The sequence below is a fragment of the Octodon degus genome, unplaced genomic scaffold (assembly GCF_000260255.1).
Source record: "Octodon degus isolate 3935 unplaced genomic scaffold, OctDeg1.0 scaffold00120, whole genome shotgun sequence".
Taxonomy (NCBI): Eukaryota; Metazoa; Chordata; class Mammalia; order Rodentia; family Octodontidae; genus Octodon; species Octodon degus.
The window spans coordinates 7,706,855-7,714,597 of NW_004524696.1; the positions used below are offsets into that span (position 1 = coordinate 7,706,855).

The following is a 7,743-nucleotide window of genomic DNA, read 5'->3' on the forward strand; positions in this document are numbered from 1 at the left end:
TTTTGGGACCTTATCAGACCCAAAAGCTACAACTTTTGTTGCATAGGTCCTGCTTTATCTTGGTCTTAGCCATCCAACAGAAAAGTATAAAAACGAGATATAAGAAGTAAAGCCATGCTGTTATGTTGAGCTGTAGGGGACTCAGCTCAACAATTTCTGACATTGCCAGTCAAGCAGAAGACCCAATACTATTATGGACTGTTGGACTCTTTTAGAATATTTTGCTGAGTTTACACACCTACAATATTCAAATAACGGAACTTAACCCCAAAAAAGGGGATACAGATGAATGTCCATTTTGTGTCTGTGTATTCAAAATGGGTAGGATAGATATATAGGTACATTCTCTTAATGAATAGAGGGATTTGTTCTAATAGAGTTTGTAGATAGGATATCATGTCCGCATCTTGTACAGCAAATAACCACTAGGAAGAATGCATGCAGTGTGTTAAATATTGAATCTGTCCTACCAATTTGGTTTGAAACTGTCTCATTGCTATTTGTTTCTCAATAAAATTATGGAAAAAAACATAAAATAAAGAAATGATTTCCCTACAAACTGTTTGTCTCATTCTATAGGTCTGCATCCAAAATTGTGTTTATTCTTATTTCAGATATCTTTCTGTTTCATCACTCTTATCAGTCCATAACATCCTAAATAAAAGACAAACAAATAAACTATGCCATCAGTTGTCTGTAATAAAACCACATATAAGGTTAATCCCCAATTTTTTGATTCTTGATTTAAATCCCTAGTAATTAGTGAAGTGTAGGTTTAAAAAAACATGATAAAATGTGGTTCAGAATTCAACAGTGAATTTAATAGTTAATATTAAAAAAGATTTTCTCTATAAAAGAAGGTCTTGGCAGATGGGCATAGCAGAGGAAAACTGTTTACATCATGGTAGCCAAAAAGTGGAGAGCAGGAAAGAAGGAACTGAGAAAGATTCTGGGTCATGCACCACTCTGACCCTGTCTTCTAAGCAGATTCACCTCCTAACAGAAAGTCAGCTATATCACTTCCCATGATTGTTACCTTTGAGAAGCCCCACCTATGAGAACCTGAGGCCTTTGGATAACATTCTCCTCAAAACTATAACACCAAGATTAGGTAGAACTCATAAGTTGTTTTCATTTCAATTTCAGTAATGACTAAAGATGCTGAACATTTTTTCATATATTGTTGGTACCCTTGCTCAGTCAGTCTATCTGTTTGTATATTTCTTTTCAGAAGTGTGTTTTCAGCTCATTTGCAGGGAGGCTAGGTATTCTTTGTGGTTACATTTTGTTAGAGGACTTTATATGTTCTCTAGTAGTTCTCCATCAAAAGATTGCCTACCAAGAACTTTCTCCCATTCTGTAACTTTCTCCCATTTTCTCTCTTTAATTGTATTCTATACTGGGCAAAGCAGTTTTTTTTTAATTTGATTTTTTTTTAATTTAAAAAAATTTTAAAGAGAATACAAAACATTAAAAGAGGAAAATTACAAGTAATAGAGAATTTCACTAAACAAAATAATAACTATTGCATAGTATTGCTTCATATTAGTTGTTCATATTACCAGATATATGCATGCAGAATTGGAGGAAGAAAAAATATATATAAGAAGGTAAAAAGCTAGAAAAAAAATTAAAAAGAGAAGACAAAATAAATTAAGAATTAACTGCTATTTTCCTTAGATCAGCAGAAATCCACAGTACAGTTGTCCAATCCATCCTATTTATACACATAGATATATCTTTTTACCCCACTGACTTTCCTGTCTTTCTCCTAGTTTAGTAATTTCTTTCTTTTGAACAGGTTCATTACCTTTTCCCAATATGTATTTTACCCTTTAGATTTTATTTTCTCTTTCAGGGTCTTACACTAAGGAGACAATATGATGTTTGCATATGTAGGTTTTATTTATTTCACTTAACAGTATGGTCTCTGATTGCATCCATTTACCAATGAAAGCCTCCAATTTATCCTTATTTATCACTGAATAATACTCCATCTTGTAAGAATACCACATCTGGGCATTTGGGTTACTTCCAAGATTTAGATGTGACAAAATGTGCTGCTGTAAACATGGGTACACATATATCACTGTGGTATGAAGTTTTCAGTTCTTTTGGAAAAATATCTGCGAGGGGAAAAGCTGTGTTAAATGGGACCTGCAAACCTAGCTTTTTGGTGAATCTCCACCCAGATTTCCATAGTGGTTGTACCAGTCAGTCCTCCAACCAACAATGGAGAAGGGTTCCTTTTTCCTCTACAGTCTCACCAGCATTTGTTATTGGTTGACTTATTGATGATAGCCATTCTTTCTGTGTGAGGTGGAATCTTGTTTGTTTGTTTTTTTTTAAATATTTATTTATTTGATACAGAGTCTCGCTAAACAGCTTAGACTCATAGTGAGCCCTCTGTCTCACCCTCCCCAGTCACTGTTATTCAGAGTTTTTATATTTTTTGATTCAGCTTTGGTAGTTTATATGTATCTAGGAATCTCTCCATTTGTTCTGTGTTTTCCATCCTATGTGAGTAAAGATTTTAGAAATAGGTATTGATGATCTTCTGAATTTCTATAAGATATTTAATGGCTTAAACCTTTTCATTCCTTACAGCATGAATTTTATTTTTTCTTTCCTTTTTTTTTGGTGTATATTGATTTTATTTATTCTTTCAAAGAACCAATTTTTGGATTCATCAATACTTTGTATGGTTTTCTTAGTCTCCATTGTATTTGGTTTTTCTCTGATCTTTGTAATTTCCTGCATTCTTTGCGCTTGACTTTTCTTTTTCTGTAAGGTTAGAGTGCAGCTTAAGAGTGTATATTTGGGCATGGTTCTTTTTCCTGATGTGAAATTTATTACTATAAGTTTTTCTCTTAGTACTATTTTCAGTGAGTCCTACAGGTTCTGTTAAGTTGTATCTGGATTTTTGTTCGATTTTTCATTTCATCTGTGACCCATTGATTGTTCAGGAGGGTATTGTTTAGGTTCCATGTATTTATGGAGTTTTTGTGATTTCTTTTGTCAGTAATTTTGAGTTTCATTACACTTTGATCAGATAATTCCCATGAGATAATCAGTTTACTTAAGCATGTTCTGTGTACTAGTATATGGTCTATTTTTAAAATATTATTCTATTTTATTATGAAGAGTAAAAGCAAAAGGAAAAGCAAATAGGATAAACCAAGAGAGAAACAGGGTAACATACAATAATACATATATTGCAGATTTTCACAACAGAAACAGCTAACATTGCTTTTTATATTATCTATTTTTATCATGAAATCTGTTGCTGAGATTAACAGATACAGTTATGCAAGATTGGACAAATGATTTAATATTAACACTCACTTTCAAGAAACCACTGACAAAGGATCTACAAACTGCAGCATAGAGTTTCAGGATAAATCCTGAGGGGATTTGACTGACCTTGTCAGATACAAAAGTTACATTTTTAGTTATATTGGTCTTGCTTTATTTTGGTTTTAATCATCCAGCAGAAAAGTATAAAAATGAAGTATAAAAAGTAAAGCCATATTAATATGCTGAGCTATAAAAGGCTCAAGTCAACAACTTCTGACATTGCCAGTCCCACGGAAAACACACTGCTATTATGGACTACTGGACTATATTGGGTTATTTTACTGAAGTCATGCACCTACCTTATTTAATTGACAATGGAATACCCTTCTCTGACAAAACTAAGCAAAAAAGGGGATACAAATGAAGGACCATTTTGTATCTGTATATTCAAGATAGTTAGAATAGATATACAGCTACTTTCTCTTAATTCAATGAGAAGAAAGATTTGTTCTAATAGTGTTTGTGGACAGGATATCATGTCTGCATCTTGTACTATGAATATCCACTAGGAAGACAACAATATGCAATGTATTAATTACTGAAACTGTCCTACTAATCAGTTTTGAAACTGTCTCATTGCTATTTGTTTCTCAACAAAGTTGTTAAAAATAATAAAATATTTTAAAAATCAAGAAACTTTAATTTTTCTTATATTTTTTACTTTTAAAAATTTATTTTAAAGAGAGTATAATAATTGATAAGACATTCAAAACAGAACACATTTGGAAAACCAAGATGAGAGATATTCAATCATGGTTTTTGTATTACACATTGCTGTCCTTGACGTAGTTGCTTAGGTCTCAGATATCAGCATAGTTAGTCAAGGTGAAAGTACTAAATATTAACTGCTATTAAAAAAATGTGATAGAAATTATTAGCACAGTCATCTCAGCCATCCAGTATATATACTTGCATGATTTCCCTCTTCCTTTTCTCTTGTCTTTTCTCCTTTCTCTCATTTTCATTGTTTAATCTTTAAGTTCAGCTTCTTTCTCTTTTACTATATCTATTATACCTTTCAGGTTTTATTTCTCCTTTCAGATTTGTACACTGGGAAGACAATACAATATGTACACATGTGGATCTGATTTATTTCACTTGTGACTATAGCCTGTAGTTGTATCCACTTACCTATTTCTGCTACTCAGCCCGTATTCTTTTATGTCATTTGTATTGTCTCCTTCTTTTTCATTGATGCCTACTAGTCATACGTTTTTCATTTTTGCATTATCTTGCAACTGTTTAATAAGTACTTCATGAATTTTTGTTGTTTTTAAGAGATTTTTCCTTTACTGCTCATTAGCTGCAATGTTGTCTTCAAGGTCTGAAAGTCTGTCCTCACTTTCATTGAAATGCTTTTGCCAACTTTTAATGGAGTTTATAAATTCCTTTATATCTCTTTGAATCTTTTTCATACATTCTATTTCTTTCCTATATTGTTCATTCAAAGTTTCCATCATTTTTCTGTCCTCATCTATTGTTTTTAATCAGTGTCTTCTTTAGAAACAGTAATTATTTCATTATACTTATCATTTCTTTGTTCTACCTGGGAGATTATTTCTGATCTGATTTCCTCCATATCTTGCTGCAATTGTTTCTTTTGTTTTTCTTTCTTTCTTTTTTATATGTATTTTGTATAGGGTCTCTTTATGCACCTTGGACTCGTAGTGAGCCTCCTGTTTTCAGCCTACCCAGTGCTGGGATTACAGGTATGTGCCACCATGCCCAGTCTTGGTAGCCAGTTGAGCTCACTTGGGGATAGGACCAGAATAGCATGTGGTGTAGGGGATCAGACCCTGATCCCTGAACTTGCTTAAGCAGGTGCTGTGTCTGCTGAGCTATCTTGTTGGCTCTTAGCAGTTGTTTGTTTAATTAAGTTCCTATTATTTCAGAGATTTCGGGTATGTGACTTTCAGTTTCTTCAATGCTGATGTCACCTGTGTTTCTGCATAGGATAAGGGCCCAAGATTGCATTTTGTATCTTCTCTTTTTCATTTTCTTTTTTTAATATAGTTTTTTTTTAAATTTTATTGAAAAACAAATAGCAATAAAACACTTTCAAAACTGATTAGTAGGACAGTTTCAGTAATTATTACATTGCATATTGTTGTCTTCATAGTGGTTATTCCTACTACAAAATGATATCAGATCCTGTCCAACATTAATAGTACAAATCTTCTCATTGAATTACGAGAAAGTAGATGTATATCTATCCTATTTTGTATATACAGTTACAAAATGATGCTTCATTTGTATCCCCTTTTTTGTTTAGTTTTATCTGAAATGGGTATTTCATTACCACTTAAATACTGTGGGTGCATGAATTCAGCAAAATATTCCAATATAGTCCAGTAGTCTGTACTAGTACTGGGTTATCCCTGGGAATGGCAATGTCAGAAGTTGTTGACTAGAGCCTTTTACAGCTCAGCATATTAATATGGCTTTACTTTTTATACATTGTTTTTATACTTTTCTGCTGAATGGTTCAGACCAAGATAGAGCAAGACCTATAGAACAAGAAATGTAACTTTTGTATCTGACAAGGTCAGCCAAATCGCCTGAGGATTTACCCTGAAACCCTGTTCCACAATTTGTAGATCCTATGTCAGTGTCAGCCATGTGGATGAGTCACAGCCGTTGCTTGACCAATTTGCTCTCTGTGAAAGCCTGAGAGCATGTTTTCTCCATGTGACTCTCCTTAGGTACACTCTACATCATCACTTTCCTCTATAGCCCCATATCTCATTGATCAGTAAATTAGGGAAACCACTGAGTTATAGGATGTTACAGTACAGGTTCTCTTATGTCCTGAGTGTTCACGAACCTCGAAAGGCTAGGGCCCAAATGTTGGCTATCCTTGTAGCCCTTCTTTTTCTCTAATTTTTGGTCTGCAAACTTAAGTTGTTAACCCTCCAGAAGAGAAGCTTAATGATGTTATTACCTCATAACATAGGCAGATGAGCTTAACCTCACTATTTGTCTGAATATCCAACAACTTAGACATAAGATGGAAGAGGTATTTTTCCATCAAGTATTGATTTATTAAACTTTAAATCCCTACAGAATGTGAAGAAAAAATTTAAAAAATGAAAAAATATTTTTAAAAAATAAGCCAGTCCTAGCCCAGGTCCAGTGAGTGTGTGGGGGAGCTTCCGGCTACCCTGCGCCGGCGGGACTGACTACTGGTCCCAGCCCAGGTTCAGCGTGGGTGAGACCCTCTTCCACCCCCTTGGGACGGCCCCCACCACTCCGCAGCACCTCTCCCACCCCACTCTCCGAGTAGGAATTTCTGCCAAATCCCGGGAACCCCCAGACCCAGTCCTAGCCCAGACACGGTGAGTGTGTGGGAGAGTTGCCTCTACCCCCTACTCCACCTTGTCTCCTCCAGGCTCAGCTCAGGCCTGGCATACAGGCCTGGTGTGTAACCCTGCAGCTGCAATCCCTGCAGAGAGTGTATAGAACCAGCCAGATAGTCCAGGAGCAGAAAATCTTGCCAGAGGGGCACAACAGATTCACCCTGAAGGACACCAACAGGAAGGAACTGAGCACAGCAGCCAGACCCAAGCCAGGCACAGCTGGATAAATCCAAACTTTGTAGATCTGCACCTGAACTTCAGTACGTGCTAAGGTTATAATACAACGAAGATCTACAAAGGTTACAAGACAGTGCTACGCAAAATGACGAGAAGGAACAAAATGCAACCTCAGAACCCAAGCCCACCCGTAACAAGTGCAGAGGTCACTAACACAAAACAAATAGGGAATCACACAGCGGAAAGCAATGAATCAACGGCTTCTGAAAAAAACAGTTGCAGAAAGGTATAGAGGAACTCAGATTGGAAATAAAAAAATAAAGCTCTGAATTAATAACATCCGCAGTAAAGAATCAAATGCAGAAACATATGGAGCAAAACCCAAAGCCCACCCAGAACAAGTGCGGAGGACACTAGCTTGGCTCAAATGCATGAATTAATAGTATCGATAGTAAATAAGCAACAGCAGAAAGATATAGAGGAACTCAGAGCGCAATTCTTTTCTAAAATAAAAAAGGAATTCTCAGAACTCATAGCATCTGAAGTAAAGAAGCAAACATAGGGAGGAAACCCAATGTGAAAAAAACACTGCAGTAAAAGAATTTATAGCTGCTTCTAAGGAAGACATTGATAAAAAAAAAATACAGGAAATTAGAAAAATGACGGATTCCTTCAGTGAGCAGTACAGGAAAGAAATAGATCGCATGAAGCAGAGTCAAAGAGATATAGAGGAAATTAAAATCTCAATCAGAAGCTTGCAAAACCGTTTTAAGTGAAAGTGAAGACAGTGTTTCAGATCTTGAAGATGCTGGTGCAGCTAGTGAAAAGGTAAGAAAGGATCTCTTAAAAACAA

At 35.3% G+C, this 7,743-nt stretch overlaps 1 protein-coding gene across 7 annotated transcripts in view; it reads left to right on the plus strand.

Moving 5' to 3' along the window:
- The window catches only part of Atp9b (ATPase phospholipid transporting 9B (putative)), a 449,279-nt gene that overhangs the window by 287,268 nt on the left and 154,268 nt on the right, over positions 1-7,743 (plus strand). The gene's annotated exons all lie outside the window — the stretch shown is intronic.